The 16,888-nt window shown below is 40.9% G+C and overlaps 1 protein-coding gene across 2 annotated transcripts in view; it reads left to right on the top strand.

Annotated features, from left to right (window-relative positions):
- Positions 1-16,888, top strand: part of LOC116463134 (syntaxin-11) — a 37,778-nt gene that overhangs the window by 17,045 nt on the left and 3,845 nt on the right. The window contains exon 1 of one of the 2 annotated variants that reach the window (XM_032146098.2): positions 1,203-1,226. The exons of the other annotated variant lie outside the window; for it this stretch is intronic. The gene's annotated coding sequence lies outside the window, so the exon portion shown is untranslated. Of the gene's footprint in view, positions 1-1,202; positions 1,227-16,888 lie in introns of those variants that run through there. 2 annotated transcript variants of the gene reach the window in all.

Raw genomic sequence — 16,888 nt, 5'->3', positions numbered from 1 at the left:
ACAAAGTTTATGTACATTGAACCATCAGAAAACAAAGGTTTCACTATCAGGCACCCACATGGACAATCTGTGCTTGCTTGGTATCACCATCATTCCTGACTCTGAATTTACATGCTACTGATAAGCAATCACTTCTCCTTTTTTTCATTTCTTTTTTATTTTCTGTTTTTGAGACAAGATCTTGCTGTGTTGCTCAGGTTAAAGTGCAGTGGCATGATCACAGCTCACTGAAGCCTCAACCTCCTGGGCTCAGGTGATCCTCCCATCTCAGCCTCCCAAGCAGCTGGGAATACAGGTGTACACCACTGCTCTCAGCTAATTATTGTATTTTGTTGTAGAGGTGGGGTTTCACCATGTTATCCATGGCTGTCTTGAACTCCTTGACTCAAACAGCCTGCCTGCCTAAGCCTCCCAAAGTGCTAGGATTACAGGTGTGAACCACCATGCCTGACTACAGTCATGTTCTTAGACTTATTCACACATAAGTACTTAATGGTAAAAAAAAAAAAAAAAACAACATACCATTAATACAGTGAAAAAAATAATGTGTTCAGGGTAACTAAGCCCAGTAGCATCACCAAATACCCATACCCACTGTTAACAGCAACAACAATGGCAGGCTTTCAGTCTCTACGTGCTAATTATGTATTCTGATTAAAAAGTTACTGTAGACTGTATTTTTTTTAGGTGAGAAGAAACATCAGTAATAGTTGAGGGACCAGAAAGTGGGTCCTCTGAGGATGAGGAGGCATTCTGCTGGGTGGCCTTTTCAAATGTTTCCTCCAGAGTCATCTGCCTCATTAACAATGGTTTTTGTCTTATAAGTCTCTTTGATTTTATAAACTGACATCATTTCTTACTCTGTTATACATGCACGCTGCTCTAGTCCTTCAATAAGCTCATCACACATCCACTATGTCATCTATAGGCACTTTTTCTGCAGTGTTAATGGTGTCTTCCTTGTCACTATTATCACAATCATTTTCATTGAGAACCATTTCAGCTTTTTCATCATTAGTCAATGAATGAAGAACTGTAGCCTCCTTGTTGATGTTAAAAAAAACTTCATTGATATCTTCTTCCAGCTTACTGACTGACCCTGAAGGTATATTTTTTGCATATGTAAGGAGGTCATACATCATTTTTTCTCTCATCTGATATACGGAATCCTTCAAAGTCACCACCTTGCTCATCATCATCACTGAACACACCAGAGCTTGTGCCAGGTATGCACAACTGTGTCTTTAGTCATGTGTTCTAAACAGTGGCAACAGCACATATGGCATCCCTCATGCTAAACTCCTTTTGAAAATCTTCTACACTCATGCCTCTTTTCACTGCTGCCAGCATGCTGTTCAAGAAAGCATTATTTAATCCTCATTGATCTAAGGATACCTTGTCACATGGATGAAGTAGAGAGGTCACATTTTAGGGAAAGTACATAGCATAAACATTATTTTTGATGAGAATTTCCACTGGAGGATGAGCAGGACAGATGTGAAGGAATAACAAATTCTTGCAGTTGTCATCCAGTCCAACTTCCCTGCGGTGAACACAAGCTTCTGGTACCAAGTGCTTATGAAACTAATCAGAAAAGACACCCCTGGTGATCTAAGCCTTTTAATTAGCATAATGGATTGGTAAGAAATTCACTCCTTGGAAACAGCAAAGACACAAGCTTTTGTCTATCATAGCCAGATTACACTCATGCATGCCTGCTGCATTGGCACATCCCTGCACAGTTGTTCTGTCCTTGGCATCCGGAATTCCTGTAGAGGCTGTCTCAGCTCTAGTTAGTGTCTTTTGGGGGCAATAACACCAAAACGGTGATGTTTTATCAGCATTGCAAACTTGTTCTGGAGTCAAATTTTCATCAGCAATGACCTTGGCAAACTCATCAATGAATTTCTTTGCTGCTTTGTGATCAGCAGATGCTTTGTCACCACACATCTTTGAAAATTTGATGCTGTCTTTTCTTAAATTTCTGCAACCAGCCTTTTGATTATTTACAGTTTCCTTCCATTTTCAGTTCACTGTGATAGATCTTGCATGTTTATGATCAGTATACCATTAAGTGGCGTGTGTTCACTGTGAGGCTGATGGGTCCACCCTTTCAATACATGATCAAGATCTTCATTTCTAGCTTTATACAGTGCTTTCCTCCCTCCCCCGCCTTCCTTTTTTCTCTCCTTTTCTTTCTCCTTCCTTCCTTCCTTCCTTCCTTCCTTCCTTCCTTCCTTCCTTCCTTCCTTCCTTCCTTCTGATGAGGTCTTGCTCTGTCACCCAGGCTGGAGTGCAGTGGCACAATCATAGCTCATAGCAGCCTCAAACTCCTGGGCTCAAGTGATACTCCCACCTCATCCTCCTGAGTAGCTAGGACTACAGGCACACACCACCACACCTGGCTTTTGTTTTTCGTAGTGCTATAGTCTCACTATGTTGCTAGTATTGAACTCCTGGGCTCAAGTGATCCTCCCACCTTGGCCTCCCAACATGCTGAGATTACGGGTGTGAGCCACCATGCATGTAGTATTTACTATTTTTTAACTTAACTTCTGTTCATCATTTTCAGCATGGAACGTCAACAATTTATCTTTTTGTTTCTTCAGGTCATATATAAGGTGGTCATTCCAACACCATATTTTTCTGTCTGGTTTCTGCAATAGCTTGATTTTCTTTGCTACAGATAAACATAAATGCTTCCCCTTTTTCTTGTCACTGTTACTCACAGAAGTATCTGCAGGCCTTTTTGAAATTTTCAAAAATGTTCAGAGCAGAGTATAAGCAAAGAGTCATAGTGATTAATACATGAAGTTCTTGGTGCTATGTGGGGCATGGTGGAGAATCTGCTATTGGTGCATCGAGCCTGCTGCACACATGCCATTTTATTACCTTTTGTGTGTGTGTGTGTGTGCTTGAGAAGGGGAATCTGGGTATGTGCAGAAAAGATATATTGCAGCTGAAGGGGGATGGGAGGGTCTTTTTTGCCTTGGGGACGCTGAGTAAACTGTGTGTTATGTGCTTGTGTTTTGACTGCGACTTGTCACAGGAGGTCAAGTGTGGAATAGTCCCCTTGTGGCCAATGCTCAAAAAGTTTTAGATTTTGAAGCATTTCAGATTTCAGATTTTCAGATTAGGAATGCTCAATCTGTATTATTATTATTATATTTTACAAAGAGCATGGGTTGCTTTCATAATCAGAAAGAGATATTTTACAATAAAATAGTTGGAAGAAAGGTATTTAAAACCTCAAATAATTGAGTAATGCACAGGTATTAATGTTCACTTATGATCATAGATGAGACAGAAAATAAACTGTTAGTAGTGTAATTAACAAATGGCATCATTTATACAAATAGTTACTGAATCTCCATTAGTTACTTGAGGGAATTTAAATCACATGAATACATGACCATAGGTAACATATACAGAGTGTTCACTCTTTGCCAGGTGCTAGTCTAAGAGCTTTACATGGCTTACCTCATTTAATCCCCTCTACTATCCTATGAGGTAATTATTTATACATGGAGAAGACCAGGTATAGAGAAGATGGCCTACAACAATACAGAACATAGCAGAGGCTTGAAAACCACTCTTCGATTAAGAATTGCACTCATCTGTTCAGAATTGCCCTAACTGCTGGGAACCCTGAAACCAGTGAGGAAACCCAGGCAAGACCCAGTAGTGGGAGAGTTGAGATCTGGATATGTCTCCACATAATTCCCCAGGCTTGAACACTTAACCCCTCTCCTATACGTCCCTGAGTAGATGTGGGGTTCTAAACTGAACCTACAGCTCTGAAAAGAAGTGTCCTGATTGCCATTAACATTTTGAAGGGAGTTAGTAAAGCCATAATAAACTTCTGAAATTCCTTAGAAACCTAGTTCACATTCCACTAATTTTTGCTCTTTTTAGCATGGCAGCAGGAAACTTCTCTGGTCCCGTCTTTGATGATGAAGGAAACTTTGGGATGTGGCAGTGGAGTTGTGTTGTTTGGGAAGTTGTACTGTGCCTACATACTGTTTATTTTGGTGAGCTGAATGATAGACTTGTGATACACTTCGAACTATCCACTTCCATTTAAAAACTGGCTCTTCAAGTTCTCAAAACCTCTTAACAGACTGAAACTCAGCCAAGATTAAAACTGCCAAGTATCTCTGTACTTTCCTGACCCCGCTGCTCAAGGACTCCTATTTAGCACACTGTATTATCGAACAGCTTCTGCAGAGTCTTTCTGTGGAAGCTGTGTGTGTGTGTGTGAGATAATCTTTTTTTAGCATCTTTTTTTTCTCCTCACCATAAGTATGACTACAGTCTTCAAAAAACAAACAAAAAAGCGCTGTCTTCAGACATGTTAAGAAACATGTGCTTTTAAAAAATCTGTATGCTTTATATTAACTTTTGCATACAATATGAGTAGAATATCACAAAGATCTACTGAATTAAAATCAAGATATTAATATATACCTTAAGTCACAATTATTGGATAGGTGACATACTTCATAAGGACAACTATTTGGTTTATGTTGCTTATGTTTGTGTTTTAAAATCATAGCAATAAACTTTTGTTTTAAATGCATGAGAATTTACTTTCCAGAAATTATAATTTATCCGTGATTCACAACAGCCTCCAAGTCTTCTTTAAAGAAGAATACACCGTAAGGAGCATAGAGAAACCCAAGGAGAGGTGTATCAGGTAGCTTTGTCAGTATAACAAGCCACCCCCAAATAACAATTTTCTATTTCTCATGGGTGCAAGGATTTAATGAGATAATCCGTGTAAACCTTCCACAGCAGTCTCTGGCAGACAGTAAGCACTCGTGGTTCTTCTATGGATCTCACCTGGACTCAGCCACGCAGCTGTAGAGGCGGGTCAGCTGGGGGCTGGCCTAGCTCTCTGTGCGGTCTTCATCCTCCAGGAGGCTAGCCTGAGCTTTCTCACATAATGGTTTCGGTGTTCCCAGAGCGGATAAGCCCCGAGGTGCTAGTGCTGTTGAAGCCTCTGCTTGCTCCATGTTTCCTCCTATCCTCTTGGTCAAAGCAAGTCTCATGGCCAAGAGTAGAGAAACTGATTCAAAGGGTAGAGAGACCGACACCACTTCTTGATGGGAGGTGCTAAGAATTTGTTGCCATTTGTTGTAATCAAGTATAGTCTGTCTCTGACAAAAATTATTCACATTTCTCTTGCAAGAAAAATATGCTCCCTCCCATCCCAGGATTCCCTGAAGTCTCATCAGATTATAGTATTATAGCCTTGAAGTCTAGAGACTTAATGCCTGATCTGCATGAGATCTAGATACAGTTCAAACTCCTCAGAGATAGCTCTTCTTATGCTGATCCTCTTGATCCCAAGACAATGAACAGACTGTCTTTCCCATACACATCCAACATATAATGATGAGATAGGAAAAGGATAACAAAAGTAGACACCTCATTAAAAAAAAAAAAAAAAGAGCCATTAACAGGATACATATGACAATCACTCGTCCATAGCAGTTCTGTCCAAGCACATGTTACCAGGTGCCCCTGATCCTGGGCTAGGCCATGTTCCTTGATTAGGACCCAGCTCTGCTTTTCAGAAGTGGTTTCCTGGTTTATAGTCCTCCACTGCTCTTGGCTGTACCCTCTGAAACTCTTCCTTTTCCCACAGCAAATGGCTTATTTTTGCTCCTAAATAGCTTCATTGGCCTAGATCCTGATCATAAAACGTTGGGGACCCAGAGGCCTCCTTTTCTTTGAAAAGTCTTTGTATTTTTAGGCCAAGGTTGTGTGTGTGCTTTCTAGTAAAATTCTCTTAAAAACTTTGTGGATTTCCAAATACTCTAATTAGGCTCCATCCCCTAAAACCTATGTTCTTAATTGTTTTCATGTTAGACCTCTGTCTACTTCTGGCTGAGGATCAGGTTGTTTGAGACAACACACTTAGAGTCTTAGAGCTCGCTTTGTCTAGCTGAGAAGGTCTACGAGGCACCTTATTCAATTTTACCAAGGTCTTTAAGGCCATCTAAGGCCATTTCTTACTTAGAATTGTTTCTTCCAGTTGAAGAGACTGGAGAGATAAAAAGTTTTTATTTTCCTATCTTGTGAGTTCTGGTTTCTCTCTATTTTCTCTAAATAATGCTCGCAAACTAGATGATTCAATTTTTAGTTTGTCTCTATCTTGCAGAACTTCTATGTAGTTATAGACACACTCAAACACTTTCAACATTGTCTGGAGATCTTTGCAGCGAGATGCAAAATTCATACTAACATTTTCAGCCTTTGGAGCTGCCATAGGCAACAGTGTTGCCAAGTGTTTGGTTGCTTATGATATGGGCTGCGTTTTCCCCTGACTGCTCTCGCAGTTTCCTCACCACTTCCACCCTCCTCTGACAGTCTGCATGCCATCTTTCCAGTTTTACTTAGCAGTTACATCACTGCTTTTCACCTGCTATCTCGTGCCAAAGCCAAGGTGGAATGTTTTAGGTTTCTGTTCTGGCAGCATGCCACTTCTAGGTACCAATTTTTCTGTCATTTAGCTTATGCTGCATAAGAAGCTGCTACCCATTTTGGTGGTTTCAAACACAACGATTTATTATTTCTCACTATCCTGTTGATTGGCTGAGCAGTCTTCTACTGGGCTCTCCTCGGCTCCTTCATTTTCAGTCTTTTGGTGGGTTAGCTGGTGGTTGTGCTCAGCCTCAAGTACTGCTCAGCTGGGCATCATCTTCCTGCAGGCTAGCCCAGGCTTCGTCATATAGAGGAATTAAGCTACCCAATAGCAAGCCCTTTAGCACAAATGCTTTCCAGACCTTTGCTTGCATCATATTTGCTAATGTCTCAATGGTCAAAGCAAATCTCACTCTCATAGCCACCCTCAAACTCAAGGAGTTGAGAAATAGTCTGTACCTCTTGATCAGAGAAGCTGCAAAGAATGTGTAGTAAGAACATTTTTATTTTTATTTTATTTTTATTTTGAGACAGGGTCACGCTGTCATCCAGGCTGGAGTGCAGTGGTGTGATCTCAGCTTACTGCAACCTTTGTGTCCCAGGTTCAAGTGATCTTCCAGCCTTAGCTTCTCGAGTAGCTGGGACTGCAGGTGTGCGCCACCACACCTGGCTAATTTTTGTGTTTTTGTAGAGCTGGATTTTGCCCTGTTACCCAGGCTAGTCTTGAACTCCTGAGCGCAAGCAATCCACCCGCCTTAGCCTCTCAAGCCAGGATTACAGGTGTGAGGCCCTGCGCCTGGCCAGAAAAAATTTTTTTGCACCCTTTCACAAAGAGTATGTACAAATTCAAGGTGAAAGAATGGGGCCACCTAGGAGGGCAGATCAAGAATGTGGGATGAGAACAGATGCTCACCACGCCATGGAAATAATCGAATTGGTTGATGCTTTCATGGTTCTAATACTATCTGGTACTACAAAACTAACCTTAGGCCAGGCACAGTGGCACACATCTGTAATTACAGCACTTTGGGAGGTTGAGGTGGAGGGGATCACTTGCGCTCAGGAGTTCGAGACCAGCCTAGGCAACAGGCAAAACCCCATCTCTACAAAAAATATAAAAATTAGCCCATAGTCCCAGCTACTCAGAAGGCTGAGGCGGATGGATCACTTGAGGCCAAGAGTTCGAGACCAACCTGGCCAGTGTAATGAAACCCTGTCTCTACTAACAATGCCAACCATTAGCTGAGCATGGTGACACACGCCTGTAGTTTCAGCTACTCAGGAGGCTTAGGCATTGCTAAACATAGGAGGCAGAGGCTGCAGTGAGCCGTGATTGTGCCACTGTACTCCAGCCGGGGCAACAGAGGGGGACCCTGTGTCAAACAATAATAATAATGATAATATAGTAAAATTAGTAGTTATCGCTTGTTGAAGTCTCAATATATGCTACTCTCATGAAAATGCTTTATACATGTTAGAATTTTATTGCTATAAATGGAAATGGCAATTACACAAGAGTTTTTTCCACTTTGCTAGTAACATTTTTTTTCTTCTGCCTCATCCTCCCGAGTAGCTGGGACTACAGGCATACACCACCACGCCCAGCTAATTTTTGTATTTTTAGTAGAGGTGGGGGTTTCACCATGTTGGCCAGGCTGATCTTGAACTCCTGAACTTAGGTGATCCACTCACCTCGGCCTCCCAAAGTGCTGGGATTACAGGCATTAGCCACCGCACCCGGCCTTAATAACACTCTTTTAATCATTATTTATATGTTAATACAATGAGCCTCTCTTTCCTCATCTTTACAGTGAAGGCATTGTGCAAGCTAATCATTACAGTCTGTTTCTGCTCTCACCTCCTTTGATTTTACTTAACATGGTGATTAAGGAAGGAACACAGTAAGTAGCTGGTCCTTACCTGCCTGACTTTCACACCCATGGAGCAATAAGAAAGGAAAAGCAGTCAGAGGCCAAAGGGTCTCGTTAGTGACTGATAAAGACAAGGTTGGAAGATGTGGCTTACATCTGTGGGACTGTGCATTCTGATTTTGAAGCCAGCATTAGCTGGATTTACCCTCCCTGGCCAGAGCTGATTTCACCCACCCCACCCAGGGATAGTGCGGAGACAACACAGGTTCTCTGGTAAACCCACTTTTAGAAAAAAGAAAGAAGTGGCTGGGCTACTGCAGACAGGTTCTTCTTTTAGTTTCACTAATTAGATAAGCAACCCCATGCCCCTTTGCAGGAGGAGGTGGAGAGAGATGCCAGAGAAGGGAAGAAACAGAGCAGAGAATATTGCTCCTTAACAACACTCGCGCCTCCCGACCTAGCACCTCCCCACACTAGTGCCTCCCACCCTAACTCCCCCAACAGCTTCAGTGCAGGATTAAGTGGAAAGGGCATGAACTCAGGACCTGGACAGATGTGAGTTTAAATCCCAGACTTCTCTCTTACTCACCGGGCGAACTTAACTTCTCCGAGACCCAGTTATTAGTAAATTGAAAATGATGCTACCCTCCTCCCAAGGTTATTGTGAGGATTGTGGTGGATTTTATATCAGTTCTTCAGCACAATGACTGGTTTGGGGTGCACACAGTCTGTCACTGAGATTCGTTTTTCCTTCCTTGCTTTACGGAGTGGGCTTGATTCTAGAGGGCTGCAGACACACGCAGAAAGTTACTATTATTGAATGTTTGCTTCTCGAATGTCTTTGCTTGCCACAATCTGTAAAGGGAGTGAGAAGACTGTCAGTGGTGAGTGGAGATAACTGAGAAAGAGTTTGCTATTTTAACTCCCAGGAAAGAGAAACATTTTAAATCAAATAAAACTGTATCACCGCATGGTTCAAAGATGTTAATAATGGCCATTTGAGTCATCAATAAATTGTGTCTAATGCCCTCTTTTTTAAAAACCAAGGAAGTGTGTCCATGCATTTTAGAAGAGGATTTCCAACAAAGATAAGTAGATGCCTTTGACATTTGAAGGGAGAAACTTCAGTTACTGTAAAGGTTACTTACATGGAAAACCCTCATGCATTGATGATGTTGGATAACTCAGATATTTCTGTACCTTGTGTAAAAGATATCAGCCATATATAAGAATATTTTTTCTGGGAGAATTTAACAGGAGTAACCAGGCAATGAGACTAGAATAAGTGGCTCAAAGGACACTGTTTACAAGAAAGGGGAACAGATAAAGGAATGTAAACATTCTGTGAGCTTTTCCTTAACTGGTGTTATGAGTTGGAAAAGAAAAGGTCATTGATGATTCTGGAAACTCGATAGATTTCTCCCTTTAAAAGATACTTCATGGAATAGTTACAAAATATAAAGGAATTACTTAAAGGCGTATGTGTTTTCCAACTGGACTCAAAATCTATTCCCCATCATTTTTTAAACATAGATCTTCACTGCATTTTCCAGGCAAAGTTTTGCTTCACATTCTAGGGCCAAAGAGAAATCAGATGTAAGATTTACAACAACTGTTTTAGTTTGTAAATACTAATAGAGATACAAGTGGAAAAATTTGCACAGATGCCTTGAGCCTTGACGCTTGAGTGCTCCTGTCTTTACTTTCTCCCTTAGAAAGCTCATCTATTGGCCGGGCGCGGTGGCTCACGCCTGTAATCCCAGCACTTTGGGAGGCTGAGGCAGGCAGATCACAAGGTCAGGAGTTTGAGACCAACCTGGCCAATATAGTGAAACCCCATCTCTACTAAAAACACACAAAAAATTAGCCGGGTGTGGTGGTGCGCACCTGTAATCCTAGCTACTCAGGAGGCTGAGGCAGGAGAATTGCTTGAACCCAGGAGGCGAAGGTTGTGGTGAGCCAAGATTGCACCACTGCACTCCAGCCTGGGCGACAGAGGGAGACTCCGTCTCAAAAAAAAGAAGAAAGCAAGCTCATCTACTGTCCTTTCCTGTTGTGGCTTCTATGCACCTGACTGTAAAATTTACGTCTCCAAGTATCTGTGTTCTGTTATTTCAGAGAGTTAATAATTTTATGGATTTTTTGAAAGTTGTGGTGACTTACTCCCTGTTTTTAGGGCTGTAACAACTGAAGTGTTGCAATGTTGGGGAAACTGATATGAAGAAATTTGTGTGGGAAAGAAAGTAGTGATTCTAATGGTGACAGTATTTCCATGTGTTAATCCAGATCTAAGAATTAGATGCTAATAATTGTTCCTAATAGAAAAGCTCAATTAGGGAATACGTTTCCTATTAGACTAACGATTTCCTACACTTCTCGTGGGGAGTGTAGGAAAAAGAAGCTAGTGTAGCTTTGTGGATTACAGATGGACTCTCAAGTAGTCACACTTTTGGGATTTATATCTCAACTCCTTAACTGTGTGACTTTAGGCAAACTGCTTAAACTCATTAGGCCTCAAACCTGTAGACTGGGGATGATGATAATACCTCATAAGGGATAAATGGGTTAATACCTGCCCATTGCTGAGTACCACATTTGGCATTTTACAAATGCTTAATAAATGTTCACTGTAGAGCAGAGTGTATGAAACCTACACAGGAGTAGCTGCTTTGATTTCCTGTGCATTTCTACAGAAAGCATCCGAAAGCATATTGCTAAAAGTGAAATCCCAACTACCCACTGGCTGTTTATCAACTGTGCATATCAAACTGCCTTTTTCTCTTCACACACTGGCAGAAAATTCTGATTGAGGAAACTGAAAAGTGAATTATGTCAGAGGGCATCAAATGAGTAAAGTGATTGAAAAGTAGAGACTGTCTCCTCCAGCAATGCTTTGAATAACTCCTACCTGCTTTCTGCTTTAGAGCAAAGAGAAAACAAGAGACATTTTAAAATTATTTCTTCTAGCCTCAGACTTTTATCGTTATAAACTATTTCAATTAATACTCTTCAACCTTTCAAATTTTGCTTTGAATGAGCCCTAAGACAATATTAAATGCGTTCTTGCCCAATGCACTTTAAGATCCGATACAAGCTTTTTTTTTTTTTTTTACATTAACTTTGGAGCAGCAAGAAAATTAGAACTATTCATTAGGAACTTTTTACTTTTAACCTGTAATGTTTAGATGTTCAAAGAATAGTGTTTCCCTCTGTAGTAGTCTGTTTTCATGCTGCTGATAGACATACCCGAGACTGGGCAATTTACAAAAGAAAGAGGTTTAATGGACTCACAGTTCCACGTGGCTGGGGAGACCTCACAATCATGGTGAGGCAATGGTGAGGCGTGGTGAATGCAAGGAGGGGCAAGTCACATCTTATGTGGATGGTGGCAGACAAAGAGAGAATGAAGAGGATGCAAAAGCAGAAACCTCTAATAAAATCATCAGATCTCATGACACTTATTCACTACCACCAGAACAGTATGGGGGAAACTGCCCCCATGATTCAATTATCTCCCACCGGATCCCTCGCACAACACGTGGGAATTATGGGAGTACCATTCAAGATGAGATTTGGGTGGGGACATAGAGCCAAACCATATCACCCTCTTAGATGTGTCACTTTAAAAATCAAGAAACAGAGCACCGGTTTTACTCAGTTGACTGAAATTATTGTTTATGAACCTGTTGGGGAAAGTCCATTTGTTGTTCTTTAAGGGCTGTGTTACTATGGGGTATGTTAGAAAGGAACTGCTAAATTACAATGACACTCTACCTGTGGAATTTCTAGGTGCCTCTGGTGGCGGAGATGTGTGGGCAGGAGGGACTGGATGAGGTGGTTGAGAAAGGTATACACAGGGTGACCCCATGGGGCTGTGCAAGTTGTGATCTCACCACAGATGGGAAAGACTGGCAATCCAACCATGCTCAGCTCACCAGGCTGTGTGTCCTTGGGCAGGGCTGTATCCATCCAGAGAAAGGGCCCTTTCCTAGCTTTCACAAAGATACTATATAAGCCCAACACAAAGCCTCATTAAGGCACCCTATAGACCAACAGTGGACATTCTGATTTGTAATAATCAGTTTAATCATACGTTTACAATTGGTATAAAATTAGGACATAGGAGGTATGTCATAGAATCTGAAAATCAGAACTTGAGTACTGTGCGTAAGTCCTGTATGGAGTGTATATCTTGGGGACAGGGTCTGTTTTGCTTCTGAAATAGCTGAATTCCATTTGCAAATACTCTCTCTTTCTTTCTCTTTCTCTCTGTGTGTGTGTGTGTATCTACAAGCTGATCTCCATAATAAGCTTCACAAGGTTTGCTGTGTGCCTTGAGCTGCTCTATATTGCATATTCCCATGTCTGAAAATTTCTCACTACCTGTAAAAATACTTTAACATCTTGCTGCGAAACAGGAAAAGGTTTTGTTTCCTGGTTTTGGAAAAATTTGCTTAATGCATATATTAGTCTTTTGGGGCTGCCTAATAAAGCTTCTCCTTTATGATCAGAGAGATACTATATATGTCATTTATAAATGATTCCCTTAGAGGCATGTTGGGAACAATGACTTTCACAATTGTTCTTCGTAGCATCCAGTGTCTTGGTTATTTATGTGTGATATGGTTTGGCTGTGTCCCCACCAAATCTCAACTTGAATTGTATCTCCCAGAATTCCCATGTGTTGTGGGAGGGACCCAGGGGAAGGTAATTGAATCCTGGGGGTTGGTCTTCTCTGTGCTGTTCTCATGATAGTGAATAAGTCTCATGAAATCTGATGGGTTTATCAGGGGTTTCTGCTTTTGCTCCTTCCTCATTTTCTCTTGCCACCACAGTGTAAGAAGTGCCTTTCACCTCCCACCATGACTCTGGGGCCTCCCCAGCCATGTGGAACTATAGGTCCGATTAAACCTCTTTTCTTCCCAGTCTTGGGTATGTCTTTATCAGCAGTGTGAAAATGGACTAATACAATGTGGTTGTCACCTCCACTCTTTGGTCTTTTGAGGTAGGTGGAAACCAGCTTTCTGAATTGTTCCTTCCTGATATGACAGAAAATTTTAAAATTCTGTGTGCCAAATATAGTAGGCTCTTCAAAGCAAGATCTAGGTCTCAATGGCTAGAATATTTAACTAATAGAATATCACCATCCTTCCTTGTTCCCTGTGAATGCTATCAGAGTATTTATTCATGTACCTGAGGGTACCTCATCATAGTAAGCTTAGTCTTCAATTTTATTCATACTCCCATGCCTGCAACAATTATAATTTTCCATCATAAAATGAATGGATCAGAATAAACTATTTCAAACATTCTTGATTCCTTTTCCTTTTGACCTTCAGAGATTGTTTTTATGAAAGTGAGTTTTCAGCTGACTTTCTTATTTAGCCTCCATACCAGGGAGCCAGAAGGCAGTGCTTATGAAATCCACCATCTTTCCAGTGGGGGAGAGAGGCCAGTAGCTACCCCTTTTCCTTCCCTATCAGTTTTTTGCTCATCGAGACTGCCCCCAAGCTAGGAATTATTATAAGTTCTCCAGAATTGCATGATAATTATGAATAAAAAGCTGACATGGGCCAGGTGCAGTGGCTCATGCCTGTAATCCCAGAACTTTGGGAGGCCAAGGCAGGTGGATCATCTGAGATCAAGAGTTTGAGACCAGCTTGGCCAACATGGTGAAACCCCGTCTCTACTAAAAACACAAAACTTAGCTGGGCGTGGTGGTGCATGCCTGTAATTCAAGCTACACGGGAGGCTGAGGCAGCAGAATCACTTGAACCCGGGAGGCGGAGGTTGCAGTGAGCCAAGGTAGTACCACTGCACTCCAGCCTGGGCAACAGGGCAAGACCACCTCAAAAAAAAAAAAAAAAAAGCTGACACGATAGGTATCTATGGAATGGGTCACAAATTTGAGTTCGCATTATAATCACCTGGAGGTCATCCTAGGCTACCGAGTCAGAAACTCGAGGTGCCCAGGCATCTGTAATCTTTGAAGCTCTCCAGATGATTCTGTCACCTCCTGCAGACTGAGGACCGCTGAGCTACCATCATTTCTTTGTTCCTTTGTTTTCTCTTACACAAAACTTTATTGCCCAGTGAAAAAAGGCTTAAGCAATTCCCCTTCCTTCCTTACTGGATCTAGTTTTCAGTACAGATTATATGCATGCCTGAAAAGAAAATTAGAAAGCAGAAGCAGATTTTTGGTAGTTGGTTGTCAATTTTCTTTTGAATTCTTCACCGCCATGCAAATTGAAGCAGGACTTATTTTTAGCAACTTGATGAATGCAATTTACCAAAGTTTATTACATTATCTTTTATTGTAATAAGACAGCAAGGTCAGTGGAATTGTCTGATGTTTCTTTCTCATTTGCCATAGTTCTCTTTCTGGGAACTCATAGTACAGAATCAAGCTATGGGATATATAGGTTATTTTGATGCTCTATTTGTGCCCACTTCTATATTTTTGTATAACCTCAGCAGTGTATACACTTTTCACCTTTTTGGAGACATTATTAGGAATAGCAGTCTCCTCGTTGACTTTCTGTTGTAGTTTTCCTAATGTTTGCTCCCTGGTGACCAGGAGACCTTCTATGTCAGTGGAGACAACTCATCTGAGGCTGGCTGAGCCAAGAAAGGTGGGCAGGAAGGCAAGGTGAAGGTCCCTTTCCCTCCTTCTTTACCACACCTCAATAGAGAATCTTTATGTCTCCTGTACCCTTTCTTTTTCTCTTATTAGCACATTATGGACTTGCACCTTCACATGAGCTTGGGCCTTTGCCTGATTTATAATTTGTTATCTATGACTTTATGGTTGTTCAATCTTGAGAAGGAATGACTGTCCCTGGACATCTCCCAAAACCATTTTCTATATGGTTGAATTGTACTTGACTCTTCATATTGTGATGAGATGATTTCCCCCAATAGCTTTTTAATGGCTCTAGGAGAGCAATACAGAGCACAGGACCTGTCTAGAATGAGCAGGATACATACAAATGATCCCTAGTGTCCCAGGGCATGGCACAGTCCCTTAACTACCCATTTCCTTCCATTGAAGTGCCTTGTAAGGCTTGGCCAACATGTAAGGAAGGCAGGCATCTCTCACCTATTCTTGCCTTGTTCATCAAAATGCATCCATTCCATCTCATCCACTTGTTGCATGGTAGACTATATTGGGTACTAACTTAAGCAGACGGGTACAGCTCAACTCTATGCAAACTAGCTAATGTGCTTTCCCCAGGTAGCATAAAATGTTAACTTGATTGCAATGCATAGACTTTTAAAAGTTGCTAAGGAGTTAGTCCTTTAAACAAATAGTATTTATTGTTTTGTGGGGGTTTTTAAATTATGAAATGTGTGTGGACATTGTAAAAATTTTGGAAAATACAGAAAAGCGAAAGGAAGCAATTTAAACCATGTATAATTCCACAATTCAAAGAAAACTATAATTAACATTTTGATGTGTATTATTCAAGTTTCTGTTTCAGAATGCTGCACATTCTCTTTCTCCATAACTACTTTTTATGCCTAATAGAGTATATATGCTTTTCATGCCATTAGATAGCTTTCTAAACTCTGTGACTTATGTAGAAGCCAGGACCTCATTATTGTGCATTTAACTTATTTCTGAATTTCTGTAAAAACAAGGTGGTGATGAAAATACTTAGAGCGATGAGTTTCATACACTTTTGCATTATATCTTTAGAATAAATGCACATATGTCAAAACAAATGCACACTTGAAAAGCTTTTGATACATATTACTAAACTGTCTTCCAAAAGATTCTATCAATTACCAATTTTTTAAAATAATGAATAGATTTTATTTGCAAAATCATTAAGTTGCAAAAACAAAGACACCACAGGAGTTTTAAATTAGACTATTTTTTTAATCTAGAAAAAAAATTTAATGTAATTGCTTAGTTCAGCAGAAGCTGAGAGAGGTCTCAGGACCCTGAACAATAATATTGATTTTATTATTTTATTTTATGTTTTTGAGTTCTGGGGTACACGTGCGAGATGTGCAGGTTTGTTACATAGGTAAACATGTGCCATGGTGGTTTGCTGCACAGATCATCCCATCACCTAGGTATTAAGCTCAGCATGCATCAGCTCTTTTCCCTGATGCTCTCCCCTCCCCTGCCCTTCCCCCACAGGCCCTACTGTGCGTTATTCCCCTCCCTGTGTCCAGGTGTTCTCATTGTTCAGCTCCCACTTATAAGTGAGAACATGCAGTGTTTGGTTTTCTGTTCCTGCATTAGTTTGCTGAGGATAATGGCTTCCAGCTTCATCCATGTCCCTGCAAAGAACATGATCTCATTCCTCTTTATGGCTGTATAGTACAGTGTAACATTGATGGGCATTTGGGTTGGTTCCGTGTCTTTGCTATTGTGAATAGGGCTGCAGTGAACATTCACATGCATGTGTCTTTATCATAGAATGATTTATATTCCTTTGGGTATATACCCAGTAATGGGATTTCTGGCTCAAATGGTATTTCCAGTTCTAAATCTTTGAGGAATTGCCACACTGTCTTCCACAATGGTTGAACTAATTTACGTTCCCACCAACAGTGTAAAAGCATTCCTATTTCTC

This window comes from Hylobates moloch, unplaced genomic scaffold (genome assembly GCF_009828535.3).
Source record: "Hylobates moloch isolate HMO894 unplaced genomic scaffold, HMol_V3 SCAFFOLD_26, whole genome shotgun sequence".
NCBI classification, from domain to species: domain Eukaryota; kingdom Metazoa; phylum Chordata; class Mammalia; order Primates; family Hylobatidae; genus Hylobates; species Hylobates moloch.
This window is presented reverse-complemented; position numbering and strand designations above follow the sequence as displayed.